Source organism: Nelusetta ayraudi, unplaced genomic scaffold (genome assembly GCF_046127955.1).
Source record: "Nelusetta ayraudi isolate G7.1 ecotype Tasmania unplaced genomic scaffold, CSIRO-AGI_Nayr_v1 ptg000092l, whole genome shotgun sequence".
NCBI lineage: Eukaryota > Metazoa > Chordata > Actinopteri > Tetraodontiformes > Monacanthidae > Nelusetta > Nelusetta ayraudi.
The window spans coordinates 70285-92331 of record NW_027466142.1 but is presented as its reverse complement, the minus strand read 5'-3'; the positions used below and the strand labels follow the sequence as shown (position 1 = coordinate 92331).

Genomic DNA, 22047 nt, shown 5'->3' with positions numbered 1-22047 from the left:
GTCTTTTTTTTGTTAGCAAAACTGGATTAAGGTTACTTAAACACAATGTCGGCCTATATTTACCAATTGTTGTCTATTTATTCAGGACTATTAAATTACTTGTACTAATATAATAGTGCAGTGTCCACCTCTGCGTTTACTCTCACATTGCCTGCATTGCAAACACTCATATAACCTACATTCCAGACTAAAAACTTCCCGTAGTGCTCTCCAGAGCTCTTATTGTGTGGTAAATTGTCTCTAATCGCACACTTCCTGTCACCGTAGCACCGCTTCCACGTCATCGCCGTTCACCGGAGGTCGACGGTGTGAAGTTGTCCGCAGTGCCACAACAGTGAAGAGCACTCTCGCTTTCGTCCCAGCGCGAATGCACTTTGCACATTTGCTCTCTGTGAATCATAAACATTTAATGAGTAAGTGTACAGTTTGGTGTGTTTTTATTAGCCATGAGAGCCAATGTAATGCCATATTGCTCTGCTGACTCATCATTTCTTAATCTGTATTATACTTAAGAACAACACAAACTGATGGATTTGAGTGAAATTGTGTTTAGTTGTCTCACTGACTTTTTTCTGGGCTAAAATCACATTAGAGGGAGACAGTAAAACGTCACTCCATGATCATTGTGGACACAAGATGGCGATAAGTGAAAAACCTTTCGTGTCGCAGGTGAACCGGAAACTGGGTTACTGGACTAGTAACGACCATGTAAACGGTCGGGATACGTAATTCTAAGTTAAATGAACAAAATATGATTTTTTTTGTTGAGTTTTGTCGTTTCGTGCTTTCGGGAAGTGGAGTTTAAGAATATCAGTGCGCAGATTTGCCGTAAGCCGTGTCAGTTAGCAGATGGGACGCACCATGCTAACATGCTAGGCCGGCCGGTTTGAATTTTAACAAGGACGATAAGTGAAACGCATTAGTGGAGCGCTAGCATCACATCAGGTAAGACCTAAAGTCTGATTTTAATGTTTATCAACGTAAATGAACGTTAATTATTTAAGCAGTTAGCTAAACATCGGTGATGGATGATGAAAAATTTGACAAAATCAACAAGTGTGTGTTATAGTTCGTGCATCGACCAACTACGATATCGTTCCATGTTCACACTGATTGTAACGGGATGCGCCGCAGGAAATTGGAAATGTCGTGAGTTGCTTATTTATAGTCTACATTTCTAACTAACTATCGGTTTACTTTTAATGTTTAATATTCTCATTAATATATATATATATATATATATATATATATATATATATATATATATATATATACATATATGTACATTTCATTGCTTTGCCTTAAACTATATAATTTCAGCACACAGAGAACATCTATGGCAAACAAGTCTGCGTGGAGACATTTACAAGTCTAATAAAAAAAAAACAACCGCAGCTGTCAGGGGCGCATTCATTGGCGCGTCCTCACAGAGAAATATGTATAATCAGTGTTTAGCCTCAGCACATGCCCGGGGACGCGAGTTGCCTTGAGGAAACATGTTGCATTAACAAGAAGGACGCAGAAACACGACTGCTCTGGTACACATTAAAGAGTTGCCTCGGTGTTATCATAATTGGCATCAGTTGTGAGAAGACGACTAAAATAATAAAAATGACACGAAAGAAAGAAAAATAACCGTCATGGAATAAAATTAATACATGAAGAAACAAAACAAACAATGATAAAAAGAGAAAGCAAAAACAAATGGAAATTATGATGCAGTCATTGGATTTAATTGGCTTTCCCTTTAATTTAGCGCTGCTGGGGGAAAACAATTCCGAGAGGTGCCTTCCTTTCCAATCAGAGTCACAGGGTTAACGCTGCATATCTTGTAAATAAGCTGTGGAAGACAAATATGCTGTCACATCAAAAGATGTTAAGTTCAATGTGCTGCACTCATTGGTGGTTGTTGTTGCTCTGACATGGACTGCATTGTTCTTGAAAATGAAAAAGCTTTAATAGCACACTCACACCTTTTTTTTTTTATGTATAAGGTTGTCAAAAAACTCATTTTTTTCCGACTGTTCCTCCTGCTTCGTATTATCTTGTCAGGAACTGCGCTCTGAATATGGTTGAACCTGTCACACCTCTTCTGAAAATTGTTCTTTTCATTCCTTAGAAATATGCAAATTTCTCCTTCACTGCCACTTGGTTTGGCGCTCAGTTTTTTCGTTGCTCCTGTCCCAATCAATCACGCTAAATATATTGACATTGGAAAGACGTGATCAGTCAAAGGCCTAATGGCAGAACGTGATGGAAAGTGAGACTTGGCTCACATTTAATCAATATGAGCTTCAAAGCAGGCTGGATCTCTGTGCTTCCATCAGGAAACACGATATTCCGGGTCGTGGGATTAATTATGTGTGCGTCACATGAAGAACCAACATGACTTGACCCTTGTAGCCTCTCGCAACATATTATTAATACCAGTGCCAAGCTCTTATGTATTTTTTAAAGTCTGCGCTTCTTTCGACACCAACAGATTTTGAACGTGCTGCATGACACGCAGGCGAGCACTTGAGTTGGTGCGTACTGGGTTTTCCGCCGCTTTCTTCCTCTTCAGCAGCTCACATGAAGCAGAACTGAAGGGGAAAATTGAAAAGCAAAACTCATGTTTTTCAATCAGCTCGCTGCCAGATCCCCCCCCCAACACCCCTGAAAGGGGGAACGGGGCACGTAGATAGCGCTGCGTCTTCCTGGATGGTAAAAATTAATAAATGTAAAGCAAAAAAAAAAAAAGACGCACAAAATAGACTCTTAACGCCAGCCTGGCAGCGTGACACTGGACCCACTGCGGCTTCATGCTGTATTTTTAGACACTGATCACAGGAGAAAGTCACTTGGGAGAATGGTGCAATGTATCATACCTCCTTCTTTTTTTTTTTTTTGTTTAAGCGCTTTAAAAATAGAAGCACTGGATGAATAATTCCCACATTCATCGCAAAGAGTCCAGGCTGCTTTTAAGAAAGTGCTTTGAGTTGTTTTGGTTAATCAGACCACTTTCTCTTGTCCGCCACGGTTGTATTGTCACAGGTGTTGACACTCGGACCAAAAGCGATCGGATCAAAACCCGACCTCATTAAGATCACGTTATTTACACTGAAACAACAAATGTGTCCTGATCTGCTCCAAATTTCAGTTGCATTGGAAGGATATGTAGTGTAACTTTGCTTTGATTCAAACACACCCCGTGTAATCAGATTGCTTCCCATTGGTGGTGTTGTTTACTGCGGCAAGAGGTCACCGGATGTGTCCATGATGGCATTTTAATCTTTTTTTTTTTTTTTTTCTTCTTCTTTCAGGAAGGGGGTCGTTTGCCAGCCGTCAGGGGTGAAAACATGAAAGCGCAGGATGACGACGTGGCGCTCGGCCGGTCACCAGAGACGACGATGACGCTTCATCTTCTCCTCCTCCTCCTCCTCTGCCACCCCCCGCCTCCTCTGTAAGGTTAATGGAGAGCCACAGAGATTGGGGTAAGTGCCCGCTGTGTCGGTGACCTGCATCGCAGCGCTTTCCTCCAGTGATTCAGAAAGCAAGAGTCTTTCTGAGTGGTTATAGCAGACAGCGGATTCAAGGTCAGACTGCATTGTGCTCCTCCATCGCTCTCCACTGTTCGATTACATTGGCAGAATGTGATTCAGCAGGGGAGGGAAAACAGGCCTCGCACTGTCCATTCAATAAGCCAAACGCTATACGCTCGATGAACGTTTACCATTTCCATTGTCCTGATACCCCACCACCTAATTATACCTCATCATCTGACCGTATTGGCTTTGGAAGTTGTTGTTTTTTTTTCAACCTCATCTCTTGTCAGAATCCTGTCATTACGTTTAAAGTTGGAGGGAGGAAATTACATTCTGGCTCGCCTCTCCTTTGGTCGCACTGATAATCCGTTGCTATTTATCCGCATGGCAGCATCCATCCGTGCTCCTCGCTATCGCTTCCCGCCGATGAGTCTCAGTCCCCGGCAGGACGGGCAGCTGTTCTGCACGGAGCGCCGGACTGAACAAAGCCCGGCTTATTGACGCGGTGGGAAATTGTGTTTTTTCCAGGCCCATTGTGTGGCCGTCGCTGGATTAGAGATGGCGGAGGGTCGTGTGTGCGAGAAGTGAAATCGGATTCCACTTGCACTGTTTAATTTAAATCTCAAGGGCACGTTCCATCTCCTGTGTGCGGCGGCAGCAGGAGGGGACGCTCAGTGTGGGTTTATATCGATCGGAACGAGGCCGCTGAAGGGACGTCTGGTTCTTATTCTTCACTGCGTGGCACTTTTAATAGGGCAGAGTCGTCTGCTGGCTCTCAGATGGGGCTCTCGCTCTGGGAAACCATCACTTCCTGTCAGCATATCTGAACATGGTGTCAACCTGCACAGTACGCGACGGTGGGCCGTGGTTAAAGTTTCACGCAGCCCTTCCATTTGTGTTTGTCCTGGTACAGAGAATCCAGTTTCTTGTGTCCAACTTCTTCTGCTGGTACGGATTTATGCCGAGCTCTCGGGTTCAAGTGCAGCAGGCCACAAGGTTCTGGTTGGAATCAGCTGTTTTTGAATGCATGTGTGAGTGGATCCCCAACTACCGAATTACATTGTATACGTTTGTCCGTCTACCAAGTAGTTTGAAGTTAATTTGGATTAACATATTTACGTGTTCTTAAAAGAGCAGTTTTTGTGCCAAGTGATGTAAAATTGTATTTCATAATGGAAAATGCAGCTCAGTCCAAACAATATTTTTTATCCCGAAGTGCATCAGTTTCTAATTTGGAGATTAGAAAATGCCCAAATCAAAAACAAAACAGAACAGAGCAACAACAAAAAAGGCAGAAAGAGAAAAGAACAAAGAGTGCGAGGCAGCAACATTTAAAGCTCTGCTGGTTATTGGATTTGGTCGCAGCATCAGAATTCCATTACCACAAACCTCCGACTTCATAAAGAGGAGAAACAGAAGACAGCGGACTGGAAAAAAGTCCCATCTCCATTTCACCCTCAGTGACCACTTTCAGATGGGGCGTCTGCTCTTCCTCACCCTGCCTCACCCTCCCTCACCCCTCCTCACCCTGTGCCCCCGCATCCCGTCGCCTTGATCTCAGGCGTGGCGAGCGTGAGGGTCCCTCCAGGTCAGAGCCGGAGCGGCGAGACGGAGGGTCCGGGCGTGAGGCTCCTGCCCTGGGCTGAGGGTGAAGGCCGGAGGTCAGATTACAGAGAGGTCCTGCTACCTGACAGCCTCCCCCCTCTTCCCTCCCCCTCCCCTTCCCCTCCTCCCCCCGTGTCCTTCAGAGCCTCACCGCATGGCCGGGCAGCAGCCCGCTCACGTCTGCTCATGTTTCCCTGGTGTCAGCACTGGGAGGGAGAGACGTAGCGCTGCAATATAGCTCTTACCGGGCTGAAGTCCGGTTTCAGATACATGATATAGAAATTGGAGTGAAAGGCCCCGTCGCCCCGTTGCCCCCTCTCCTTTTCTCATTTATACCCCGTCGGCCCCTGGAGCTGGACCACAAGGGAGGAGTGGTGGTGGAAGTCTACCACCATGAAATGAGACCCTCACTGATCGCATTTCATCACTGCGACTGGTGGCCGTGGCCATAGTCGTCACATGTCACAGCTCTACTCTCAAGGATTTACAGATAAGTGAATGATCATCTGCATTTGAAACTCAGCCTCAGCATCCACTTGTTGGTCTCGTCTCTCTGGCAAGCAGCAGCACTTCTCACAAGCTGGGTTTCCATTACTCTCAGAGACGCGCAAAACCTAATTATTGCAATTTAAAAAAAACTGTGAAATACCTGAATTTCAAAAAACAAAAAAAAAAAACACTCAAATATGGCAAACAAAGTTTTAATGCTCTCATGTTGAGGAATAACAGCCGTTTCCATTTTTAACTATTTTGCAAAAGTGCAATGGAAATATATATATATATTTTTTTGGCATTTACACAGGACAGGACAGGACCAAAAACAAACAAAAATTATCCAGCGAGATGACGTCAGCTAAGTTTTTCATTAAAAAAAAACAAATCTGATGGAATGGCCTTGACTTGAAATAACCTTTTTTGGTATTTTTTTTTAAATCCCTTTCGTCGTCACATTTTTTTCACTGAATCAAAACTTACAGTTTCCAAGTTTCTTATGCGCTGATTGTTTCTTATCCAAACTGCATCAAAGACAACTTCACAGAGGACCCAGACATATCTACGAGAGGCGACACTCTTGTTATTCTCTGGCAGGGTTTTAACGTGTTTGCCTGTGGTCTGAGAGGAATGTCTCCCAGTTGCATCACTGCTCTCTGTAGTCCGTGTGGGAGTCACAAGGAGAGCACAAGGATGCGTCTTTTTTTGTTTCAACAAATGGAGATTCAGGGTGGCTGTGACTAAATGCTAGTATCAGGAGGAAATTAAAGCGGAACATGAGAAAACTCGAGAAACAACAAGACAGCATGTTTGGCCCTTTGTCTTGCAGCTCCGTTTTAGCATCCTGATTTGGCACCACTTCAAGCTGATTGCCAGGACTGTGTGTTCCAGAAGTGGAGCAAAGAAAGGATGGACTTCTTGGAGTTCATTGGTAGGTTGGCGTCACCTCATTATTGGGACTTATTTGCAAAGCAAATTTTGTATAACGTGGGACATTTTTGAAATGGTCCCGTGGACTTTAATGACTCTCTCAGATGCCGTTGACGGATGTTAAATATAAAAATGAATGCAGCTTTGTTTTTACTTTCCTTTTACGTTACATCATGGACACATTTGGAACATAATCGGTTCCCAAGTAATTAGTCTCTTCTAACAAGCACTTTCATTTGTTCCATTAAGTTTCCTCAGCCGAGCACTGGGGAGCTTCCATACAGTCACTTTCTGTCAGCACTTGCCCTGCACTCAGGAAGGCGGCAGAGCTGGAGATTAACCAGGGAGACACAGAGAGAGCATGCAAACTCCTCTGGGCATTGAACCCACAACCCTCTCGCAGCGAGGCAGCAGCGCTAACAACTGCACCATATACAGTATACTGAACTCTGACTGTAGATGTCTGCGATTTAACATATGACTGAAGGGTCCATTCAGCATGCAAGGGTGTAAAGCCTTCCTGCCCTCGCCCCCAAACCTTGACTGGCTTTGCTTCCAGGGAGTGAAATAACAGCAGGCATTTTCAATTTGCATGCTGCCATTTTGCAGACTTGCGTTGCACTTTTCTCCGCTGTCAGAAACCGGCGCGATGATGAATTTCCACGCTCTCCAAAATTGCCTTGTCGGCTGGAGTGCCCTTTCACCTCTGACTATTCTGTGTTCCGCGCAGTAAAAAAGAGAATGCAGATAGTTGCCAACTTATCTTATGCTAGAAGAAAATAAATATGTATTTTATTAGTGTACAGATGGGATGGCATTTTAGCTGGTTCTGTTGGTTTTGCATCTTTTCAGTTGGTCCCTGAACTGCCTCGATGTCTGTTTTTATTCCGTGCTGGTCTGGCTGAGACTTTGACTTCACCTGCCAGTTTGCGTTATTTTGTGTTCTTCAACTTAAGCTGCAAACACGGGGAACCACAAGCAGCAGCTGATGATAGATTTAAAACGTCCCTCCACAGTGAGTGCGTTTACATGGCACTAGAAAAATTCAAATTATTGCCTTAGTCCAATTATGATCGGAGAACTCACGTGCATGTAAACACCTTACTCCGATTATGATCGGAGTTTGAGAACTCCGATTGAGACACCCAGATAATGCGATTGGAATTCGAATTTCTCTGCCATGTATACGCCTTAGTCGGACTCTTAACTGGACAACGCGAGTGCGCACGCGCCACGCCTCGCTCTCGCGACTCATGACCGCACAACTACGTCGTCTTACAAAACAGACGGCGCGAAACAACCTGGCAAACGCGAATAAGAATGTTGACATTTGGAGAGAGGATGAGACCGGGGTGATGCGTTCTCTTCTAAAAGAGATGGACATATTAAAATAACGCGCAACAGAGACCTTTTTAAAAAGGTAGCGCAGCAAATGCAGGGCTCCGGCTTTGCGCACCCCTGAACAAACACGTATTCGTTCGTATTTATATTTCTACCTTTTCGTTCACATTTTTTGTAAGTTAGAAGAATTTTAACTTTGTAAATAAAAGCACACCAAAGAGATGTTTTTCTGATTTGTTTTTATTTCGGTAATTTCGCTGTTATTCTGCTGGAAACGGCGTGCAGCGGCACGAGCTTCCACCACGGTCTGCACTTTAATGAGCGTGTGTATAACTGAAGACACCGTTCCTTTGCAAAAACCTGTACACAAACTCTCCCACCAGTCTGCTCCGAACCCGAATCCAACAAGAACGAGAGTTTCGGATCCGTAGCGACGGCACAAAGCGTAGCATCGAAGACATTGTGTTGTTGTAGCCCTCCAACAGCAGACGACGTTCTTGTCTGCCTTTTAAAATCACCATGAGCACAAGAAATAGGGTACACCTTATCTGCTAAGCAAGTAACACGTACATTATGAACTATCGTTCCATATCATAATGATTTAATATGTCAACCGAAAGCAGCTGACCAGCTGAAAAGACTCACTCCACCCCCTAGTGTTGGGAAGAGGACACGTTCCCGTCAATAATTTGAATTTCTCAGCTGCATGTATACGGGGGCAAGGTGAGAACTCCGATTGGACGAGAAAACCAAAGTATTGCTTAGTCCGATTAAGCTCTGCATGTAAACGCACTGAGTGATTGGACGGGCTTTGTCCTGCAACCCAGAAGGAAGTAGAAAGCCGGGAAGGCAGAGGAACACCCGGAGACGATCTGGTGGAGGGTGGATTCAACGAATCGAGAACATCTGGGAGGAAATAAAAAAGATCCAGCTGGAGAATTGTCTTGAATGCACAATATTCCCCAAGGAGCTTCAACCTCTGTCTACAACGCCAGTCAGCTGTTCAGCTTCTTCCCTCTGTGATTTTGAGGGCAGCTTGGGGCGCAAGAACAGGCGCTGAGGCTTTAAGACCAGTTGTTAAAAGTTTTTCCCGCTTAATGTTGCAAAGATGGAGAGACCGATTATATCTGAGAGTCGAAATGTGAGTAATTCTGTTGCTGTGCAACGTTGCTCATATTGTGCTATGATTTGAGTGAATCACAACGGGTTCTAAATCGGCAGCGTGTGGTGGAAGCCCGAGGCCAAACAACAGCAGGAGCTGCTCTGACACGGGGAGCAGCAGTTGATGGTTGAGAAAGCGGCAAGTGCTACCTCAGTCTCGTGTCCGAGAAGACATTGGAGGGAAGCTACGAACCGGAGGGGCCGGCTCGTCCGCCTCCTTGACGCAGAGTGCTGTAAATATCCTCTGAGAGGAGTTAGAGTCGTGCAGCACCACAGCTTTGATTTCATGGCCAAAGGTTCTCGAGAAGCTCTTCCCACAACGAGGTGCAGTCCTCCAGTGAAGCACGAGCTGTCATTTTCTTCTTCGTCAAGTGAGTCACGCACACAAAAGACCCACAGCAGTATTTTCTAATACTGTGCTGATACTAAGAGTGAATTTGACTGGTTAACATCACTGATTAAGACAGCCATCACCTATCTTACCATGTGCACATATATTTGATTATTTAAGAAGAAGAAAAAAAAACGTAAGAGAATTACGTCGGGTTCACTTCCTTTTCTCTCCTCAACATAAGAAGTGTCAGGCTTGTGTGCTTTGTCACTCCATTTTCCTCCAAGAGTCCTTAGTGCCCCCTCGGTGCCCCCCTCGGTGCCCCCTCCTCCACTTGATTTGACAGAGCCGAGAGAGAGAGAGAGAGAGAGAGAGAGAGAGAGAGCGAGGCAGCTTTTCCTCCCACTGTCGCACTTTTGGCCAGAGTGTGTTTGGAGTGCAGCTGGCGAAGACAAGGGGGAGACAGTCAGCCAGAAAAGCTGCAGCCTCGCAAGCCGCGGGGCCCTTTTATTTGTGCTTGGATGTCACCGTCAACGTGCACCTTCCCTCCTCACCTCACACCTCTTGTCTCCCGAGACAGCGGGATAAAAAAAAGAAGAGAGAAAAAAAATAACGGAGGCAGGGAAAAAAAATAGAGACAGGATCAAAGTGCAATGTGGCTTTTGCCCCCTTTCACATCAGAGGCACCGCCATCCTCCCAGCATCCGCCCACAACCCACACAGCTGGTAAACAAGTAAACACAGGGTAAACATGCACAGCGTCATGTGAAGTGCTGACATAAAGTCAACATCAAAAAAACATTTTAAAAAAATCCAGTTGAAAGGGCAGAAGCCGCAAAAGTCTGCTACAGCAATGTGGTTGAGGTAGAATACGTTTGTGTTATTTTCTTCTCTGTTTTCAATATCTGCACAAATTGAGCTGTTATTTTAGATGCTACAATGCAACCATCTGAAAACATAATACATCCTCTACATACCTCTGCGGTGACTGTGGTAAAGCAGGTCAGGTTCTCTTGTTCACAATGTTCCAATGTCCACAGTTGTCCCCATTTTCCATCCTGGATGTGAATGGAGCGGCCTGCTATAACTCCGATCGGACCGCGTTCTCCTGTTTGTGGCCTTGTCGCAAACCTTCAGTGGCAAACCTGTGTATTGTCAAATAAATCTAGAAGGAATAAAAAAAATATTGAAATAAGCGTGTAATTATACAATGGAGAACAAACCTCAGTTTGCATTCAACCAAAAACCGTCGACAACGTATTTTGACAGAAAGAGCAGTTTGATTGCTGCAAGCGGTTTATTCATGTCAAAAGAAATTAAATGTTTATTTTATAGACAGAGCCGGTTTGTTGTTTATGGCGTCAATAACAGCAACAACATTAGTCATGCTAATAATTCTACTATTCTCACTTTCACCACCGTTAACTTGCCTCTGCTCTTTAAAGAATCAGTCTGCATGAGTATATATACACACACACACACACACACACACACACACACAGTGTTCCATCCCCTCTTCCTGCTTCCTCCCCCTCCTCCGACCCTCCGTCAGCCCTCCACCCAAAGCCATCAGCTCAGTGAAAGGCTTCCTCCAGCGTGGAGCCAGAGGGTTCAGCGATGCCAAGCTGAGTCTCTTAATAACCCGCCGCTCTCCCGGCGCCACGGCCCCGCTGCGACTGACGACTCCTATGATGGCTGAGCCCACTGCGACACGCGGCCCGCTTCCTGTGCGGCAGAAAGAGGTGGGGCTGGTCAGAGGTCAGTGATCGGCCTCCTCCGCTGCCGAGATGAAAGCCTTTAAACACCTGTCCTCCAGCCGCGCCAGCGCGTTAGGAAACGCAAGAGCCGAGCGTCGGCTCGGAAAAACAACCCACATGCCTTTGCATCTCCTGGGCTTTGATTGTGGTTCTTTGGCAGTGTTAAGATGCCGAAGCAGGTGCTACAAAGGTTCAGGTTTGGTTTCTGAGGAGGAACGTGGGAAAATATTCAGTCTGCTGTAGATCTCTGGGCAAGTACGTCATGAAGGTAGAGTAAGAGCTTTTGCGCCAGCAACATGAAAACAAGGATCCACCCAGTCAGGCATCGCTGGTTCAGGCTGCTGGTGCCCGTCAGATGGTTCGGGGGGGGGGGGGGGGGGGATTTTATTTCTGTACTGGATTTTTCCACGTTACTGCGCTGAAATGAGCCGTTCAGATTTAGTTTGACTTCCTATATCACAAGAGAGAGCGAGTAGAGCTACCCTGCTAGTTGGTGCTAGCAGTGAGTGCCTGGCCAATCACGAGGGAGATAGAAAGAGAGAAAGAAATGCTTGTTTATTGTTAGTTGTTGTTGACAACCGAAATGAACTTCTTGAATCTGGAAATGGCCGTAGCAGGCCCTCTTTAAACTCCACGGTCCACACGAGTGCTGTTGCTGACCATATCCATCACTTTGGGGGCGTTCTCATAGCCTCGCCTCGCCACGGTACGGTTGTAGAGCGGCCTCACTGGCCGCTACACGGTTGTAGGGGGCGCCGTTTTGGTACCTCAGGCGCTCAGGGTCCAAGCGAGACGAGGCGAGTTTAGTGGTGACGTAGCGACGAGCAGGGCACTGGATTGGCTCAGTGTTTTCGTCGATTTTCCCTGTCGGAGCGGACACCGACGGCAACTCTTTCGACAGGGAACTTCCGTGTTCGCGAGTGTGTTCAACCATATTCGCGAAAACGACGAGCGGCAAACGGCGAAGCGCTCGGAACAAACCGAGTTGCTCCTGCGTGAGGCGCGTTAAGTGAGGGAATCCGAGGAGTCTCGAGACGAGAGGAAATACGGATTGGTCGAGAGGACGTGGCTCTGAGGACACAATCGAACCGTGGCGAGGCGAGGCTGTGAGAACACGCCCTTTGTGGCCATGCGGAACCATCTTCTTCTCAAGAATGTTGTGTCACAAATCTGCAGTCACCTCAGACTGACGTGTGCTGGGCTCAAACTTGGCCTCCCAACAGTCACCAGATCTCAGTGCAAGAGAGCATTTTGAATAGGGCAGAACAGGAATTCGGCATCATGGACATGCAGCCGACAATACACACACACAAAGGTGAAAGCCTGTGCGTGTGTCTGAAACGGGCGTTGCAGCAAATTTTCCACACTTGGTGAGAAAACCTTGGAGGTTTATCAGGACGGTGGTGGTTGTTGCTGCGGCGATAAATAGCAGCAGGACGGACAGAAACCTTGTGAGCTGTATAGTAGGAGTGAACCTCCTCCTCTTCAGCTGCCAGTATAGCAGCCAGGCTAAGGCAAAGATAAGGCCGGAGCGCCTGCCGGGCTCTGCGGGGGTGGGTGAATTCACCTCTCCTCCTCCTGAATTTGATCTGAACCCCCGGGGGCTGCACGTGAACTATACTGTATCGCCGTAACAGCAGCACTGTACCCGTGCACACGGAACACCTAGCCCCCCCCCCCCGTGGTCTGAACAAATGTCCCTCGGGGGAGGCAGGAACGTTGTATTAAAAAAAAGAAGAAGAAGAAAAAGGCCTTATCCTCGGCCAGTCCATCAGAGATCAGTCTAAGATTAAAACATCTTTGACAGGGAGTGAAACAAACCTGGTGTCACCGCGTATGAAAATCGAAGTGAAGGTAAACGAGCTTCGTTTTGTCACACTAGCTCCGCTGGCTGCGAATGCCGAGCCCCGGACGACTCTCCCCGGCTTTGGAGCCGTCTTTTAATTAGTCGCTAATGAAGACGGAGCGCAAACGGTTCCACTGATCAGTTGTGCACATAATTAGTTGTGGGCTTTTCTACTGAGAGGCAGGAGGGGAGGATGAGAGGATGGAGTGCCGGCAAACAGACACGGCGAAAGCCTATTAGCAGACGAGGGCAGTCGGGTTCATGGCTGTCGCTGGAGAAAATACGGTTTTAATTATTTAAGGTCCCGTATGATGCAAAAAAAAAAAAAAGAATTCCTTTACCATTTTTCTCTAACAACTGTCCAGTAATCTCCCCACAAATTAGAGAAGTCCTCCATTTGTTTTGTTTGATCCACTGTTGCAGAATCGGTGCCTTTGTATTGTAACAAAGAGCGCTGATATGCCTCCCACGCCAGCGATAACAATCCTCCCCTTCCAAACATGTGAAAAGTCCAGGAAGCTAAAAGCCCTGCAGGAGACTGTAAACAGAGGGCTCACTGTGTTGTGTGCTGGAGGAACTTGAGAATTGCGTCTAATTGCATGTGGTTCTCAGATTAAGACCTAAAATGTGACGCCTGTCAAATCAGATCTTAAACGATGTGGACCCCTCGGAAGTGTGTTTCTCGCCTGGAGCTGGTGCGCCGACAACAGCCCAAACAGAATTCCTGATGAAGTCGGACGCAGTGAGAATTTCTCCAGATTCCTCCAGTCATGTCTCGTTAGCACTGACAAGCAGCTTTCAGGTTTAGGACCATATTTCAGACAGTGCTGAAGGCATCCCTGCGTCCATCCTTGCACGGCAGCAGCGAAACAGAGGCTTGCTGTGCAGGACGGGTAGACGCTGCCCCCTGCTGACATCTAGCAGGAACAAACTGGTTTTTGTTTGTTTTTTTTGTTCGTTTTTTTTGCAGACATGGGGTTCGGTTTGAGCAAAGCGATTATCCCGAGAGCCGAGGACTTTCCTTGCTTCAGTCGCCTTGAATCACTCGATTTGTGTCGTAAAAAAAAATGAATCGTTTGAAAATCCACTACAAAAAGGGAATGTTGTGACACTGGCTGCGTCGGTTGTAATGTCAAATATCACCACCCGAGGTCACTGTTTCCTAAGAAATTCTGAGAGTCGGGCGGGTCCTCCAGAAGTTGGCTGTCTTCTTGTTCGAGCAGTGGATTTACAACCAAGGTCGACAGCGGAGGTCTATGTTATGCCGGGAACCTTTTTAAGGCTTGAAAGACTCTCGAGGTGCAAAGATGTTTCAAGTTAAAGGCACAGGGTTTATTTTAAATTGGATGATGTCGCTGGGATTTAAAAAAAAAAAAAAAAAAATAGTGGTGGTCAAAGATGTATGTTGTGTTTTTCAGCAGACATTAGAAACCAAGCTGGCTTGAATGAAACATGGCAGGATCTGACAGATAGTGGAAATGGTTTTGATGCGATTATTTCTGTGAACAAAATATGAATTTCGAGAGTAGTTCTTTTGGCTTTGGACTGAACTTTAAATTATTTCATCGCCATAATTTGTCCAATTGAATGCTCACTAGTTCCCCCTCTCTCGCCGCTCACTTATGATTTTCAATGCCTCACCGCACCACTTTACTATTGTGTTTCACTGCCTCCTTCCTTTCACTTTACCTCATCTTAGCCACAGTCAGCGGCGTAACGGTCGTAGCGCAGTTTCTTTTATCCAACTTTTGGTTTTCAGTTTGTTTGATTTTTCTTCGTTTTCTCTCTCTCATTTATCTTCCCTCTTTGATCCTTGCGTTTCATCCTCTTTGGCTTCCTCATTATTCTGCCTTTGCCCGCTGTCACTCTCTGTTTTCATTGACGACTCCTCCGACGCCCCGGGGTCTCCATGTCGTTGCCGTTTCGCTGGTTTGGCTTTCGACCCTTTCAGGGGGTAAAGAAGAAACCCAGTCAGACGTTCACAACTGAGGCCGTGCGTGTGGGATTGATTGATCAGCGACAACGAAACATCGGTGCACACTATTAATCCGAGTCATAAGGCCGCCGGCTTCGACGGAGCCGAAACACTCTCATCATCCCCCCACTGTGCTGCATGAGCCGCTCGGCGCCACTTCAATTAGAATTCCGGCAGATGGAGCCGGAACGCGACCATAAAACGGAACAAGTCTCCCAGAGCCGAGAACAAACACGCTGACAGCAGGTAAATGATCTGTCCTGTTTTATTTGTGTGTCTGCGGTTGCATCCTGGCAGACGATTGCGGCGGCGGCTGCTGCTGCTACTGCTGCTCTTTGGATGAAACATTTTCCATCCGCGCTCTCATTAAATCGTCCTTGCGGAACCTGGTGCATCACTGCGATACGCCACCTTCCTACACACACACACACACACACACACACACACACACACACACACATACATATACACACACGCAGTTGTCCCCTCTCTTCCCCTCCACACCTCCACATGCTGCAGCTGGAATGTTTTATTCAGTATTGTGTACCAGTGGCCAAGGCTCCGCCCACACCTCCCATGTTAAAGTTGAATGTATGTGACACGGCAATCCACGCGGCTTCCTTCAGAACTAAATTGCCTCGGCGACTGTGTGAGCTCCTTTTCCGTGTTGCGTCTGATAGCCGCGCAGGGAATGAAGCAGCGGCCGACTTCCTGGAGCTTCCTGGATAAACGGACCTGGCGGAAGGTTTTAGTCGGGTGGGAGAGCGAGTGTGCACTCATTCCCTGCAAACTACGTTTGTAACCTTTTTATCCCCAATTTTGCTACAACGCACCAATTTACTGACCTTTACTTCACCTTAAACTCACTTTGACATGAGTACGAAAAGCATATTTAGCTGTCTGCTAACACCCTCCTGCTAAAACTGACTCTTTGTCCCTCTGTCTGTGTGTTAATATATTTAAAGGTTGCACATTTATTCCAGTCGTCGACCTTTAGGGTTCCATTTATGACTTAATTAGCAGCTTTACAAATGTTATTTGATTTGTATTTGTGACCTTTCCCTTGAAGTTATAGGCCACATCTTACACACACTTTCACATCCTTATTTCTTTAACCCCCCCCCCCCCCAAAAAAAAAATAAATAAAAAAATGGCACATTTAGCCCTTTGTTGACAGCCTCCCACTAAAGCCGATAATTTCTTGGACCTTCCACACAAGGATGCCTTATCCTCAGACCTTATCGGACGGATCTTCTCAGTTCTTTACAAAATGCAGCAACTTTGAATTTTTGCCATCTATTTGCTGCATTCATCGTCTTCGCCTCTCAACCCCCATTTATTGAGACAAAACGTCACGCTGTCAGGGCGGACGACCGTGGTGTCAAGAGTGTGATGGGACGGCACGAGACGGGACAGGAGAAGGCGCAGACACGGTCTTCCTGCCGCCGCCAGCCGCGGTCTGCAGTCAGTGGGGTGCGACAGTTTGACACCGCAGTGGCAGCAGAGAGACCTTGCCCACAGAGAGGCCACGCCCACTCAGTCTCAGAGCTTCTCAATCCAAACGTGTTGCAAGGCCTTGCAGTTTGTCTCATGTCGTGTGAGCTGTGAGACAGTCGGCGCTCATTGTAGCCACACGGCGTTTGGCCAGGCAGCAAGGAAACCGCAGCCTGCCGCTGAGCCAGGAAGCGGAGAGCATCTCCCAGCAGCCCTCTGGCTCTCAGACAGGAAGTGGCTCAGACATATGATCGAGAGCGAGAGAGAGACAGGGAGAGAGAGCAAATAGAAACGCTCTACACACTCTACACACTTCAGAGGGACCACGGTGGAAACACCTGTTCGAAAAACGAAAAAAAAATGATTTGCTCAAAACAAGTAGAATGATCACAGTCACCGTCTGTCGGTGTGTGGCGTGTTTGTTGTAACGTTTTTGATTTGCGATTAATTTGTCTTTTATTAATCTAATTTTTTTAACTTTTTTTTTTTTTTATTCTCAGGCACGTTCTTTTGTTTCATGTATTTATTTTATTGTCACTGTTAAATTTTTACAGGGTTGTAAAGAAACTCTGTTCCTCTCGCTGCCATCAGAACAAAGTCGTTCCAGATGTTTTCTTCATCATCATCATCATTATATATATGGACTACTAGTCGTACAAAAAAACGTATCCTGACAAAAGGTCACGTGACCTCAGCACCTCCTGCAAGCTCGCTCGCGCGCTCTCATTCTTGTGCACCTCGTAGTCGTACAAACTCGGCGCCGAGCAAACTGCAGCAATTTGCCTCTGAGGGGCGGGGGGGTGGTGGTGGTGGCGGGGCACCGCAGCGGAGCCAATGAATCTCTGGGCCGAGGGCAGCCGCCGGCTCCGGGCCGCAGCGGCTCCGTTACTTAAGCGAGAAATTGCAACGACTCGACGCCTCCGTTCGCCCGCCGACGCTCTGATCCCGGCCGAGGAGACGAGTCATCAGCGCGGCGGGGGGAGATTTACGGCGGCGCCGTAGCCTCGGGGGAGGGGAGGGTGTTGGGGCCGCCGCCGCCGCCGCTCTTATAGATCCTGTTACCTTTCAAGAGCAATTTCACCGCAAATGGGATTAAAACTAATGGCGTTTGACACCACTCTGTCCCGCCGCGGCCCATCCGGCCGGGGTTTTATCGCGCTGACATTTCCAAAGGTTGCCTCGCGATGCGGGCGAGAGACCCGGCGCCGGGTGACATATAGAGGAACGACCTGAGGGAGGCGGGGCTTTTACAGCTGACCCGCGTCGCCTTTGCTGCGCCATCCCACTCTTTATATATATGCCTAGACGTTGATACTCAAAGAATACAAATCATAACGCCTCTCCTGAAGGGTGCCGGGTGTCTTTTTTTCACCGTGAGCTGCGCGCTGAATGTGAAATACAGTTTTTTTTCCCCCTGTGGAAAGACGCTTGTTTTCTTCCTTGTGAGTGATTTTCTCACTGCGTGAGCCGCCACCTTCACGATGTTAAATTAAACCGAGGAATGATCCCTTTCCTCTTCGCTGTTTAATTTTAATTTGTATAAACAAGACTCTTCAAGGTCAGTGAATGGACTTGTGTGTGTGTGTGTGTGTGTGGGTGCGCGCTCGTGCACGGTTTGTTGCCTTCAGGGGTCCTGCGCTTTTTAAAAAAACGTGCTCGTTCCGTAGCAAAGTACGGAGCTTGACCTGAATAACAATTTTCCCCGCCGTTGCCTCGCTCGGCGCTACGACTGAGTTTGCCCTCGTGAACCGTCTCTTGGTGTGTCTTTAAACCACCGCGTTGAATCAACAGGGAGGAAAAAAATATATATATTTAGTCTGAGAGAGCTTATCGACACAAACGGCCATAAAATATTTTCACATGATTGAAATAAAACTGCGTTCTTGTTTAACACACCGCAGCTCTGAAAAGCAGTTAGGGGGATGAAAGCCTGCAGCCGTGCTGCTGCAAGCGTGTTGATGGTCCCATGGTTCTTTTCACTGGCACAACGTTGTTTTTCATCTGGGGCGCCCATCCAGCAGCCTTGTGTGATTAATAATCCAATAACCGCTCAAGAGCTCCTGGAAAGCGGCACCTTTAGCCCGCTGTTTACGGCTGCCGGGTTTTTAGTCTCCTGCTCAAACATGTTTGGAAAGGAACAGAAACAGGGTGGTCGCTGAGCCAGGTAGGCCAAGTCGGGAATTAAGAGACCTCTGGATCCCACACTGGGTAGATCCAGATCACATTGGGCTATTAAGTCACGTGACACAGTGCTAGCTGGATGAATTGCATTATTTAAATTATGATTAGAAATATGTGATCAAATCAACTGTTGTGAACAGCCGTATACTAAAGTATACATGTCAAAAAGTTGTTTTCGATTTCTTTATCCATTAGATTAATCCATTAGTTATTGCCCTGGCATTGGGGATAATTTGATAGTCAGTTTGAATGAATCAGTCAGTTCAACTAACTCTAACTCTGAGCCACAGACGTGAGATTACCAGCAAACATTAACATAGTTTAATTCGCTGGTTATTTAAGGCCTGTTACAAATCCTAATTTGATATATACTGTATATGCCTATATTTGGCGTAGATATACCAGGATACATTAACAAACAATATGAGCCCGTCGGCGGTGAAATCACGAAGCCGGGATGAAATACGTCCCTCTGCCAAGCACTCCCGGAGGGCACTTAGTCGCCCGGAATGATCAAACTAGTATTTGGAATTATTAGTTCTGCTACATTTTCTTTGAGACGGAGCGGTGTGGTGCGGTGTGGCGGGCCGGGCTGGGGAAGAGGCGGTGCGAGGTGCAGTATTGGGGTTCCCTCAACCGACGAGTGCTTCAGGAAATGTGTGTAAAGGTGATGAAAACCACTCGAAAAGGGCGGGGGGGAGCGCTGTGCAGGCTTGAATGTGACTTTTTAAAAGCTCACTGGAGCTCTGTTGGCCCCTGAGAGACGCAATTCCAATCCTCTGAATGTGTCACACACTTTGCAGAATTCACAACCTACAGCGCCTACTTTTTGACTACCTTAACCTTGACCTTGAACGTATTGCTTTGAGTGGAGCTGCAGATTTACAGCTAAATGCATCCTCGACATTTCATAGATCAGAGGAAACATCAGAAATATGATTTCATTCTGCAAATTAATTTTGTTTAAACAGTGGTTTTGTACTTTTTTTTTCCTCTGTAATTTGCAATAGCCACATTTTTTTTCATTCTCTTAACACATAAGTATTTAAAGTACTGGTATCATTTCAGAATCAAGTCCTTTGTGTCGCCGTCACCACGGTTATTGGCACGTCGCTACTGCCAGTGGCAAGCGAGGAAGTGCTTTATTATCGGAGAGAAGTGAACGCTCCGTCACATCGCCGGACAGCACTGCGATCAACCCGCTGCTCTTGAAGGTGCTTGACACCCATTCGAGTCAATTCCAGACTTGATAGCAGCAGGATGTAAGTAGATTAGAGTGGCGGCGGGTTCAAATGGAGGCGGCAGACGAGCCCAGCGGAAACCCAGGCTCACACAGAGGAAGCGCACGTTTAATACGTCGTCGCGGGAGGTTCTCACGCAAGCTGATCCTTCGTCGGCCGCGGTTTTTGCCTCGCTAATGTTCCGTGAGCGTCTGAATAATGACGCGTAATTGATCCAGCACGCAGCACGCTGTCCTCGCGCTGCCATGTGGTCTGAATTGCGGCACCAACCCAGCGATTAGCGGGTGGTAGAGAGATGGCTGAGTGCCTCTCGCAGACTCACACCGAGGAAGCAGCAGCGGCTTTGAAAGCCTCTTTGCCATTAGTGCCATTAAAGAGCTCTTTGGAGATTTGCTCCGAAATTGGCCGCAAAAAATAAAAAAAAATAAAAAAAATAAAAAAACCCACACAAACAGAAGCGCGCAAGCTCGCAGGCTTTGCCGCGAGCGACGTCGCCGTCTGATCATGTGCAGATGCGCCCTGGATGGCTCTCTCATGGCTGCAGCCGTTCGCCACGCGCTCTTCAGGGATCCTTCTGCTCCAATAAAAGACACTCCAAGTCCTCAGCCGGTGCAGGAGCGAGGCTGGGCGTGTGCTCCACAACCGCTTTTAGGAACCGTTTCTCCTTCGGTTTCATTTCTGTGCTGCGCTTTTACCGAGTCCGCCGTGCACAATGGAAAGCCAAGAGGTGACTGGGTGCCGTCAGTAGAGATGAATTTGATAGGCCGCCCTGTGTGGTTTGTTTACTAGCAGTAGCGCTAACAAGGCGGAAACATGCTGCTGCTTGCTGCCCTGTGCGCTCAAACAATCAAAACTATATTTATATAGCGCTTTTCATGGATTATCAATGCATCTCAAAGTGCTTCACAGAAAAATAAAAACAGAAATGCAGCACGTAATAACTTTGTGTTTTTTTTTTTGTTTGGCTGTTTAAACAAACAGTTTGGTGTTATGCCACCTACTCGTAATTTAATTTATTCAACCCAATAAGCTCTGCCAAACCGGAGCTGGAACTCAAGAGATTGATCAAAAATTCATAGCTAAACTCTAAAAGAAATTATGTAATTCATCCGTTTAGGCTGAAAACATGATGTTTCGGAAATGTGGATGCCTCCCCCCCCAGCCCTCCCCCGACACTCCTCCTCATTTCTTCCAGTTTCATCACAGTGGAGTGGCGACGCTGGCGCTCATTCCTGCAGGCCTTCTGAGAGAACAGTGCCGTTCTGGCCCCGCTGCTGCAGCCCTGCAAGGCGGCCACCAGGTGGCACTGCCAGCCTTCCCTCTCCTCCGCTGATGCCTCCTCAAGCCTCCCCCACCTACATGTGAAACGATGATGTAATCCTTTTTTCAGCCCATTATATCACACTGCACAAACAGGCTGCCGCTGCTCTCTGTGTGTGGAAACACTTTTGATTCCCGCTGATTGAACTGATACCATTGTGGCCGCTATCTCCGCTCGCCCACGCCGTTATCTCGCCTTCATAAGAAGTCTCCCAGTGTCTCTTTAATGAAATCAAAGTGGCTCCTCCGCCGTGTCGTCTCTCTCTCTCTCTCTCTCTCTCTCTCTCTCTTTCACCATCTCCCGTCTCGCCCGCCAGATGTGTCACTCTCTCTCTCTCTCTCCCTCTCTCTCTCTCTCTTTTTTTTTTTTTTTTTTTTTAAACACGGCCGTGACCTTAGCGGTAATAAAAAGCAATCCTCGGCGCGGCTAATCCCCTCCTCCAGCCCTCGCCGGGCTCTTAACCTTTCCTGCCACCGACACAGGAGAAGCAGAGCTCTGTGAAGATGGTGAATATGCAAACGAGCCCTCGCCCGCCCACCGTAAGAATCCAGCGCTCAATAATATTTCCTGGCTGGCGGACAGATTACGGAGTGGAGGAGAGCATCTGCTGCAGGGGGGGTAGAGGGCGGGGGGGTGGAGGGGCAACACAACTGCCTCCCCCACCCCCCACCCCCAGGGGCAGCAGCGGCTGTAAGAGACAATCAGGAGGAGACGAGAGGAACCGGCGACGATGAGGCTTTTCTTCGAGAGACGCGTCGGCACGATGAAGCGGCGGCGCCCAGGGGAGAGCGAGAGAGAGTGGTGTGTGTGTGTGTGTGTGTGTGTGTGTGTGTGTGTGTGTGTGTGTA

The 22047-nt window shown here is 47.3% G+C and overlaps 1 long non-coding RNA gene across 1 annotated transcript; it reads left to right on the top strand.

Annotated features, from left to right (window-relative positions):
- Nucleotides 1–879: 879 nt before the first annotated feature.
- On the top strand, nucleotides 880–21778 carry LOC142902297 (uncharacterized). The gene is made up of 3 exons (XR_012929073.1): nucleotides 880–945; nucleotides 3303–3473; nucleotides 21074–21778. It is a non-coding gene; the product is annotated as an uncharacterized LOC142902297 (long non-coding RNA).
- Nucleotides 21779–22047: the final 269 nt, after the last annotated feature.